The sequence below is a fragment of the Galeopterus variegatus genome, unplaced genomic scaffold (assembly GCF_000696425.1).
Source record: "Galeopterus variegatus unplaced genomic scaffold, G_variegatus-3.0.2 Scaffold5898, whole genome shotgun sequence".
NCBI classification, from domain to species: domain Eukaryota; kingdom Metazoa; phylum Chordata; class Mammalia; order Dermoptera; family Cynocephalidae; genus Galeopterus; species Galeopterus variegatus.
The window spans coordinates 77305-89161 of NW_007732009.1; the positions used below are offsets into that span (position 1 = coordinate 77305).

Sequence of the window (11857 nt, forward strand, 5' to 3'; positions counted from 1 at the left end):
GGGGGCGACACTGAGGGTTGCGATCCCGTTGCCGGCCCCGGTCCAGTACGGGGGCGACACTGAGGGTTGCAATCCGTTGCCGGACACGGAAAAAGACAAAAAAAAAAAAATCTCGTGTAATAAAGAATTTAGGGGCTGGCCAGTTAGCGTACTTGGTTAGAGTGTGATGCTGACAACATCAAGGTCAAGAGTTCTGATCCCTTACCAGTCAGCCACCAAAAAAAAAGGGGGGGGCAAGCAACCATATATCATAGGGACTGGCCAGTTAACTCAGTTGGTTAGAGTGCAGTACTATAAAACCAAGGTCAAGGGGGTACGGATCCACCTACTGGCCATCTGCTTAAAAAAAATAAATAAATAAATCAGCATTGCCCAAAAAAGGTTTTTGCTTTTTTGCCCTTGGTGTCTAGGAGGTAATCTATGTCATACCTGACAGGAGTGTCTTTGTTTAGGATGGGGCTGGCCAGCCAGAAATACCAACCATGTGATTTAGGATGGAGACTTTGGGTCATGCAGTGTCAGTCTAAATACAACCTGGAGACTGAGTTCAAACACATGGGCAATCCATTAATCAACCAGCCTATGTAATAAAGCCCCAATAAAAAAAATCTGGACACTGAAGCTCAGGTGTGCTTCCCCAGCTGGCATCACTCCACACATACTGTCACACAATGACACTGGAAAAACAATGCATTCTGACTCCATGGGTTGAGAGCACGAGAAGCTCTATGTTTGGAACCTTCCTGAACTTCATTCTATGCACTCCTTTCCTTGACTGATTTTAATCTATATCCCTTTCCCTGTAACAAAACATAACCATGAGTATAATAGCTTTTGATGAGTTTTATGTGTCCTTTCAGCAAGTTATAAAACCTAAGGACAGTTTTGGAAATCCCCGCCCAAACTTATAGTTTGTGTCAAAGAAGCAAGTGTGGTTTTATGGAGGACTATGCCTCAAACTTTGCAGTTTGGCTAACTCTGAGCAGATCTCCATAGAAGTTTTAGGTTCAGTTAATGATGAAAGCTAACCAAAAACTCAGGCCTAAAGAAATGTACAAGCTCACCTATTTGTTTAAACATGTGTTTATAGATGACACTCTTGCTCTTCAGGGAACTGCTGATATAGTAAAGTAATACCCTCCTAGGAACCAACCTTGTGAATCAATCTAATCATAGACTTTATTTAACAAGCTGAATAAGCTACATTACAACTAAACTCAACCCCATCTCATATTTCATACAACCCTTTTAACATATGAGAAAATAATTACTTCTGGTCCACCAACTACAAAGAATCCCCACAAAACAACTGTTATTGAAAGACATTTGTTATTTATTAAGCCTCGGCACTAGTCAACCATTTACAACAAATATATTACTTGACTTTAAACATTCAGCCAACTACTATGTAATAATTGTTTTCACAGTTCTTTCAATAACAACTAACCCTGAAGAGCCCCCGTCCCCACCCCCAGTTAGAAACTGACATTCCCTGAAGATTATTTCCTTAGAAATCAGCTTTGTTATTCAATCAAGTTTTACATTTGAGAGTCATCCTTAAATCCAAAGTTGTTAATAGAAATTCAATTTAAAAATTGCTAAATACAGGCATCATGGACTAACAAATGATAAGGACTCTGAGTTAGAAGAAAAGAACTGAGTTTTTGCCCCAGCTCTATTGTAACTAGCTATTTCTACTTGGATTAGATACTTCACCTCTCAGGACACCAATTTTTCAAGGTTAGACACTGAATGATAAGATTAATTCTAACTCCTAAATTCTGTAATATTAAATTTGACTTGTAATATTTAATCCTTTTATCCAAATTTAGATATGTAAATGTGCAGTTGTATTTCTAGGTTGAAGGTATGACACAATATAACTTCCTCATTTGAACCGTACTTAACTTTATTCTGTTGATTTCTAATGAAACTTTTTTTTTTATAAAAATTAAGAATAAGTTTTCCAGCCAGCCACAAGAAAGAAAAAAGAGTAAATTACTAAGCTCAACTATCAAAAATCAAAATCTTCTCCCCCCAATCTTAAAATCTCCATCTACCAATAAGAACTTTTTATAATTAAATTTAATATACCTCCAAGGGAGGAGGAGGGAGACACTGCTACACTTAATTATTAGGGGTAATAGGAAGTCAAAGGTGGATTTCAAGCAGAGATATTTATGTGATCTGATTTACACTGTTCAAAGATCCCTACTGCTCTATGGAAGATAGATAAAGGAAAATAAAAATGGAAACTGGGAGACCAATTAATAGATAACTGAAATATTCTAGAGGAGAACCAATAATGACTTGGACTAGGATGACAGCAGTAAAAATGTTAAGAAGTGGTTTGATTCAATCAAATAAATGAAATGATAAGTTTAGATAGTAAATGAAATGGAAAAAAAAACCCACTAATCTGATAGAGAATGATTTAGTGCAGTTGGGGTGGGGGTGAGATAACATTTTTAATAGTGTAGTTAGGGAAAAGATGAAATTGGAGCCACAAGCTGGGCATAAGAAAGAGTGAGCCACTGGAAAAGCTAATAGAGTTTTCACAATCTTCTTCACAAGTTTAAAGATGGGTGAGTCTAGGCTGGCTCCCACCCCACTCTTTAACTTCCATACCATTCTATTATTATGATTATGTACTGCACAAGTACTACAAGCACATTAATAAAGGCCTTAATTCTCCTACTTTGGCAAAAAGTAATGGCTACACTGTAGTCTAATAAGCACTAGCAGTCCTTATTCCACCTTCAGCCCTTAAGAGCAACATTCTACACATGAGGTACAACCAGGGCATCCATCCAGAACAACTTCTTATGTCTGCATATGTGTGTCATCACTATGTGTTTGGGAGGGGGACAAGGAAGGTGGAATATGTCTGTCACAGCAAGAGGTCACTACTGAATGTCATTCTGCTGACGAAGCAGTTTTCAATCTAATTCAGAATCCCAACAGTACTACTGCTTTGTGGAGATAATTACTGAACTTTGGACTACTTCATGGTTCATTCATTTGACATGAATCATTACATATACTTTGACATTACAAGTAACAGTAAAGCTTTTGTGCTGAATATTATGGTATATGCCTGCATTTCCAACATGGTTTAAGATAGGGAAAAAATAAAACTGAGTTGCAACCGAGAAACCCAAAATAGGGAATAAAGATAAACAATGAAAAACAGATACAAATATTTCTAGAATTTTCCCCCAAAACTCAATCAATTACTATGGCTAAAAAAATTTTGTTTTCACATGACATCAGTAGTCACATGAAACTGACAGTTTTATAGAACAGTGATAACAGAGAGGAGAAAGAACCATGTACCTAAGTAGTAAAACCTGAGCTCAATATCAGATCTTCCTCTTATTAACTGTGTGATTTTAATTAAGCAAGTTACTTAATCTCCCTTTGCCTTTAGTTTTCTCATCTGTAAAATGCAGGTAACATCTCATAGTGTTTTCAGGGTTAAATAAAATTTCACACACACACACACACACACACACACACACACAGGTACTTCAGATAGTTCATGGAAAGATAGACTTAAAGGATAATATGAATCTCCATGAACTTATCGAAGTAGCCCCCCACACACATAAAATTAAATATAATAGGCACTAAAAATACATATATTTGCCCAATTATTGAAACAAACATCAGTATGTTTCTGCTACTAAAAAAGGCAGCTTATTGCCAATAAGCACTCGAAAAGATGCTCAACATCATTAGTCATTAGGGAAATGCAAATCAAAACCACAATGAGGGGAACTGGCAGGTTAGCTAACTCAGTAGAGTGTGGTGCTGATAACACCAAGGTGAAGGGTTCTGATCCATCAATAACAACAACAACAAAAAAACCACAATGAGATACCACTTCAAACTTACTAATGACTATAACAACAACAACAACAAAAAAAAAAACCCAGAAAATAACAAGTGGTGGTAAGAATGTGGAGAAATTGGAACCCTCATACTTTGCTGGTGGGGGAATGTAAAATGGTGCAGCCACTTTGGAAAATACTTTGTTTTCTCAAAAAATTAAACACAGAATTACCATATGATCTAGCAATTTCATTCCTAGACATATATCCAAAAGAACTGAAAACAGGGATTCTGATACTTATACATTAACGCTCATAGCCGTTTGTTTTCTCAAAAAATTAAACACAGAATTACCATATGATCTAGCAATTTCATTCCTAGACGTATATCCAAAAGAACTGAAAACAGGGATTCTGATACTTATACATTAACGCTCATAGCCACATTATTTATAATAGCCAAAATGTGGAAACAAACCAGTATCCAAAACGAATATACAAAACGTGGTACACATATATGATGGAATATTAGTCATAAAAAATAATGATACATGCTACAACATTGATAAACCTTGAAAACATTATGCTTAGTGAAATAAGCCAGACACAAAAGGACAATTATTTTATCGTTACACTTACACAAAATATCCAAAATAGGTAAATTTCATAGAGACAGAAAATAGGTTAATGGTTACCAGGGACAAGTGGTAGTAGGGGATGAATAGTTAATGTTTAATGGGTATGGAACTCCTGTTTGGATTGATGAAAATTTTCGGAATAGACAGTGGTGATGGTTGTACAACACTGTGACTATAATTAATGCCACAGAACTGTACACTTAAAAACTGATAAAATGACAAGTTTTGTTATATATAACTTATCATAATAAAAGTCATTAGAAAGTTATCATCTTGACAGAAACCTTCACAGTTTCCCATCTTCAAAAAACTTAATCGTAGAACCTTGTGGTTTTGACAATTAGCAAAAATTAATAGCGTACATACATAAAAAAGTAATAGGGGAAACCAGATCCAGCATTCACGGGAATTCTCCTTACTATCTTGATGATTTTTCTTTAAGTCTAAAACTTAACAATTTTTCTGTAAATTTCCTAAACAAGTTTATTAAAAACATGCCATCTTATTAAATCTCAAAAGCATTATGCTAAATGAAAGAAGCCAGACTCAAAAGGCTACATACCAAAAAAAGAAAAAGACATGGCTATATACTATATCTGCCCGTTTACGTGATACTCTAGGAAAGGCAAAACTATAGTAATAAAAAACAAAGGTGTTGTTGCCAGGGACTGGGGGATGGACAGAAGGTATTAACTAAAAAAGGGTATAAAGAAACTTTTTGCACTGATAGAAATAGTCTACATCTTAATTGTGGTGGTGGCAGTTACACAACTGTCGCTGTTTTTCATAATTCAAAAGAACTATACACCTAAAACAGATAAATTTTACTATATGTAAATTATTCCTCAATAAAGATGACTTTAAAAAAGAACCCTAAACAATTGATGTGTCATGTCATACATTTCAATATATGCAGAATTCTAGTCTGATAAATGTCATTATGATATCTAGTCAGATGAAAATAAACTATTCCATATTCCCTAGAGCCAAAGAGCACCTTTTTGCAACTCAACACTGTAGTCTAAAAAAGACATACACTAAACTGTAAAGAGGTGTCAGAAAGGTTATAAACTACATCATGAACATCTATAAAGTGATTTAGTAAATAAATCATTGTAGTTATGGCTTGCTATAGTTTCAATGTCCCCTGCAAACTGATGTTGGAATTAATTGCCACTGTGATGGTATTAAGAGGTGGGACCATTAAAGGGTGACTTTAAAAGGCAAACCATCATGAGTGGATAAATGTCGTTACTGCATTAGAAGGTTGTTGGAAGAGTAGGTTGTTATAAAAGTGAGTTTGGCCCTCTCTTACTTGCTCGCTCTTACCCTCTCGTGCCCTTCTGTTACTTGCTCACTCTTGCTTTCTCGTGCCCTTCTGCCTTCTGCCAAAGGCCTTTAACAGCACAAAGGCCCTAACTAGATGGCGGCACCATGGTCTTGAATTTCCAAGCCTCCAGAACCATAAGCCAAATAAATTTCTGTTCATTATAAAGTACCCAGTCTGTGGTATTCTGTTATAGTGACACAAAATGGACTAGGACATTGCTACTCACAGCACTATCGTTTTGCTTACAGGAATAGTTAACTCTCCCTCAAAGCTTATCATGGGGGGAAAAAATACATCTTTCACATAATTCCAAAAACTGTAAATAAAACATTTGATAAAATGTGCTTTCCTATTCCCTAATTAGACAGTCATTTTCAAAACGAAATGTGTCTCTCTCTCCCATCAATATCCATGTTTTTTCCCCACCTCAGCAGAAAGTACCTGCATTGATTTCCCTCTGTAGTCTCCTCTCATTTATTTCCCATACCATTTTATCTTGAAAGAAGATTTTATCTTTGCTTTTTCCTCTCATTTCACAGTAGAACTTTACTAATACTTAATTTCTTCCTGCTTCTACTGGTATTTTCTGAAGGTAAACTGCCAATTTCTGTTTTTATAGGAAAGTACTTTTTTTTTTAATGAACTGTTTCAATTAGGATTTCCCATACTGCATATTTTAAAATTATTTTCTTAACACTGCCTATTCTTTTCACTTCTCACAATCAAATTCTTTATCAAGTCCCTACTCATTTCACAACAGGAAGAAGCATAACACTGCTGCTTATTTATAGTCACCGACCCCTCTTTCAGCCCTCTTAACCTTCCACGTCTGCCACACTACTCCAGCCACAATGAATTCACAGCCTTGAGATAAGATTTCCTGAATCATCCGGATAATATAAAAGTTCTTACCACTGGCCTATAAACTCTTTATTGCAGATGTCTATTTATTCTCATCTCTTACTTCACCTCTATCCTGTTGTCATTGTTTCAAATAAGCCTTGTAAATCCTTCCTGAAACCTATACTCTATATTCTCTTATCTAAGTTTTTCCCTGTACATTGAAATAACACTGTCCTGGAAACCTAATCACCTTCTTCTTTCTATAGTAACAGTTTAAGATCTAAAACCTTTACTCCAAAATAAAAAATCTTGCCTAATTAACTCTTTTCTATTTTCAACATAACTATACTATTCCTTACATCTTTTCTTTCCCATTAACACATTTTTTAATAACTAAAGTACTTTCTGCTATATGGATCGTAGCTGGTCCCTCCTTAGTTGAGATATAAAGATCCTAAGGCAGGAAGTACCCATTCTTTAACACATACTCCAAAAACCTAGTACATGCTATATATAGTCCATATAAAGAGATACAATGAAAAGAACACTGGGCTTAGCATTTAAGACCTGGGTTCAAGCAATTCCTCTAAAGTATTATGCTAAACAAGTCACAATGTCTTTGGGCCTCATTTTCCCCTTCAAGAAAATGGGAATATTTACTCTATTTACTTCACAGTAATGTTGATGGGGGGAGCATTAGTCAATCTATAATCATCAATCAATACAAATGTAAGGATGTTATTTACTTTATTGTTAATCATAGTTATCTTATCTAAAATAAGCATCTAGTGTTTTTTAACCAAAATCAGTACACAGCAAATTAAGTTAATCAACACTGTACATTATTTATTCATATCAATAACGTAACTGTACTGTAAGATTAACAGAGAACTTTATGTTTAATAGTAAGGATGGCAAAATCAGTACACAGCAAATTAAGTTAATCAACACTGTACATTATTTATTCATATCAATAATGTAACTGTACTGTAAGATTAACAGATAACTTTATGTTTAATAGTAAGGATGGTAATTATATAGTATCTTAATGCATTCTCAAGGTTAAAAGATAAATACTGCTAAGCCAACAATAACTGCACTCCAATCCATTAAAGGAGTGTTTAAAAATCCCACTTGTTTTTGTACCCAAATAGCTAAATTTAAAATTAAAAAAATCCAAAAAGTAGTTTAAAATGGTATAAATCTCCTTGTAACTGCCTAAAATGTCTGTGTGCACTCTCTCTGTATACATCTGTGTTCTGTATACATCATGTTAGAAATAACACATCGGGCTGGCCCCGTGGCGCACTCGGGAGAGTGCAGCACTGGGAGTGCAGCGCCGCTCCCGCCGCAGGTTCGGGTTTGGATCCTATATAGGAATGGCCGGTGCGCTCACTGGCTGAGCACCTGTCACGAAAAAGACAACAACAACAACAACAACAAAAATAGAAATAACACATCGTGTAGAAAAAGGATACAAAGTATATATAAATGCACAAAATAAAGATATCAAAAATGTAACTCCACCACAGAGGCAGGGAAAGCAAAGCTTCTTCTAGTCCCAACCACAATCCTGCAAACAACCTGAGAGATACCTACTACAATATTTCCAAGTACAACCACAATTCCCCTCAAAAGACCATCATATATGAATACCATCAAAATGATTAGAAATTAGAAATTACCAGTAATATATTTCTCATAGGAGTTGCTTTTCCTTTTCAAGCAGGAACCCAAGATAGAAAAGCAAAATTTTCATAGTCTAGATCTACACTGTCCAATGTGGTAGCTACTAGCCTCATGGAGCTACTGAGTGCTTGAAAAGCAACTCCTCTGAATTGCGATGGGTTGTAGGTGTATACACACCAGATTTCAAAGACTTAGGGGAAAAAATAATGTAAAATCTCTTACATATGTGACTTGCATTTATGGTTCACATAATATTTCTATTGGACAGTACTGCTTTAGACGTAGTCAAATCTTGAATAAGAAAATGGGTACCCAAGGTATTAAGCAGCTTGCTCGGTAACTCATTGCTTGGTAGAAGCAGAGCAGCACCTAGAAGCTGATCACATTTATCCATCCTGTCCTCATTAACAGAAGGAATTCATCCTTTAAGACTCAACTTGAGCATCGTCTTCCTCATCAAACCCACTCTCATTCCCTCTCCATTTCCTAGCCCTGGTGATCACATCCTTTTTCAGGACTTTTAGACTTACCACTGCCCTTATAACCGTACTGTTATAATTTGTATGTCTGTCTTGCCAGATGGACCAGAGAACATACTGAGGGCAAGCACTGTCTCATTCATTTTTCTACCCCTGGAACTCTTGCAGTACCGTGCACCCTTGTAAGCCCTCTGGAACTCTAAGATCTTTCAGAGGGTTAATTTCTACGCCTGCTCAGGTACAACTATCAAATCAAATCACCTACTGTGTAAATGCACTGCACTAAAACATTCACCTTCATCATTTACCTGCCTTTAGTTCTTTTTGGAATATGGTAAATTAATAAAATGGATAATTTATGTTATCAAAGCCAGACAAGTTACAAAGCATTTTATTTATTTATTTATTTTTTCCCCCTTTTTGTCTTTTTTCGTGACCGGCAACGGATCGCAACCCTCAGTGTCGTGCCCGTACCGGACCGGGACCGGCAACGGGATCGCAACCCCCGGTGTTGCGCCCGCACCTCGCTCAGCCAGTGAGCGGCCGGTCTGCAAGTGGGATCCGAACCCTCGGTGGGAGCGCCACCGCGCTCCCAAGCGGCACACTGTAGCAGTGCGCCACCGGGCCGGCCCACAAAGCATTTTAAAAAACGGCTTTGTGCTACTGCTGCTCTGAAAGGTTGGTCTGATGCTTTGATAAGAACTCTGAGCTCTTGGAAAATTTAACACTTCCTTTAGGTGTTAAGTTCACCTACTAAATGTGCTTACTTATTAAGTGCAAAACACTGTGCTAAAGAAAGATTCCTGGACATGGGAATTGAGTAGCAATCTTAGAACTATTAATGGCAGAAAGGAGAAACAAAGAAAGAATCATACACTTAAAATACACTAATTACAAAGTTATAGTGGTTTCTAAAATTCCTAAATGCAAGCATGCCAAGTTTTATATTCTATAAAACAGGAAAAATTGTGAAACCTATTGATAAAAACATTAAAATACATTGTTTGCAAGGAAAACTGCAAGATGCATACAAAACAAATAGCAACAGAGATTTTCATAAGAAAAAAATCTGCTTTAGAATCGATTAATTTAGCAGAAATCTATGGAATTTATGGAAGATGCTCTGTATATACTTTCTACCTATATAAAATCACATTTTAAACTAAGTTTGAATTAACAAATAATAAAATCTCACTATTTTCATTCAGTTATAATGTTTTTCAGTACTCAAATACTGTCTTAGTATTAAAACAGAAAATACCTTCAAAAATTTTTATACCTAAACTAAATTACTTCAGTCTAATTTGCTGCTGTTAATAAGAAAGAGCACCAACCACAACTATGGCAGTGCTGCTAAAGAAGTCTCTTATGAAGACTTGAACCACAAGCCAAGGAGGCAAATACAAAGTCTCTCCTGGAATCAGTGTTTCTGGACCTCTGTGCGGTCTTCTCCCTTTACACTATGTTTTCATCACTCTAAGAGTAGTTTCCTTTTTCTTGCATTTTTTCTATTCTGTGAACTTTGATGCTTCGATATATTAAACTATTTATTCAACAGAGCTTTTCTGCCTGACACCCACCTGGAAAAATTTTAGGATACCTCTTTAATAAGTAATCTTGCTCAAAGAGGAAGGCCTCCTTCGTTTTTTATGCTATTCAAACACCCACTGTTCAAAATAAAAATATAATTATAACCTCAACTTCTATCAAGCCAACATAGGGAAAGAACTACCACAGGCTCTCTCTTTATCTCCAGACTTTCCTCCTCGCTTAGTTTCTCCTTCCTCTTTGCCTTCCAATCCCCGCTCCCCCCGAAAAAAAAAATCCACAGATGGAGAATCTCGTTTTCAAAGCCAAAAGATTTAGTGAAGAAAATAAGTATTTATCATTCCTGTCACTCAGGTCGAGTTAAGCAAATATTTTTAATCTGACCGGCCTCCCAGAAAGATGATACACTAAATACACAGTGAAATAATGCTGTGTTCCCAAAGCAAGTGGATTCGCGGCAAAAAAGCAAAGGCGTGGGGGACCCAGGGAGAAGAAAAAGTATCATTAGCCCCCAAGGCCGGAGATGGGACAGGAGGTGAAAGAAGGGGCCATAACACACACACTCGCCAGAACAAACAATCTGACAAGAGAAAAAAGGACCGGGAACTGTGGCTCCAGCCCGGTCCGGAGGGACAAGGGGGTGGTGACTTCCCCTCCTCCTTCGGGACAAAACTAACTCCCAGACGCACTCCCGCCTCCAACAGAAGGGGCCTGGTGGGGACGCGGGCCCCTTGTCCCTCCCGTCGGGGAGGATGGCCACGACCTGGGTGGACGCAAGGCCCGGAGAAGGTGAGCCGGGCTGGGCAGCGCCAAGAGTACAGGATGGAGGGTCAGAGGCGGGCACCCGGCGGAGTGGGGGCCGCGGCAAGGGACCCTCCCATCCAGGGATCCCCAGGTCTCCTCTTCTCCGCCCTCGCAAAGCCGGGTCCCTGGTACCGCCGCAGCCGCACCAACCGCTCCTCACCTCACGCTGCTTGAGCCTCCGCCTCCACCACAACCCGAGCAGCCGCAGCCACAATGGTCCGAGCCATTTTCCCCTCAGCTGGCTGTCTCCGCGTAGAGCTTCTGCCGACTCTGCCGCCAGCCAAGCACATACGTCACTTCCGGTAGGGGAAGCACCGCCTTCTGCGCCCAGACTTCTTGCGGATTGGCTGATGCGGGCGGCCTACCTGAGGTGGTGGGCGGGGCTAGGCCGCGTCCCGTGAGGCTTGAGCTAGGGTGGTGGGGGCCGGGGATCGGCTCCCCCCGGGAATGCTGAGCAGGTCCTGACGCCCGGCGGGGTAGCTGGGGGGAGGGGGCGTTCCGGAAACCCCAGCCGGCCGCCTCTCCAACCCCGCGTCCGAAGCCGCGCCAACCCGCCTGGGCGCCGAAGTACCCTATTGTTCCCGTTCCCTCTCCAGGGACTCCGCACCCGCCTCCATCCGGGCTGCGGTTCCCAGATTTGTGGTTTTGGCCCCAGGCCGCGCCGAGATTAGTTTGTGAACAGAACACTGAAAA

At 38.7% G+C, this 11857-nt stretch overlaps 1 protein-coding gene across 1 annotated transcript in view; it reads right to left on the reverse strand.

The window, feature by feature from the left end:
- Positions 1–11408, reverse strand: part of LOC103605556 (phosphatidylinositol 4-phosphate 3-kinase C2 domain-containing subunit alpha-like) — a gene marked incomplete at its 3' end in the record, with an annotated part of 86043 nt that extends 74635 nt beyond the window's left edge. The window contains exon 1 of the mRNA XM_008590170.1: positions 11325–11408. The remainder of the gene's footprint in view (positions 1–11324) is intronic.
- Positions 11409–11857: the final 449 nt, after the last annotated feature.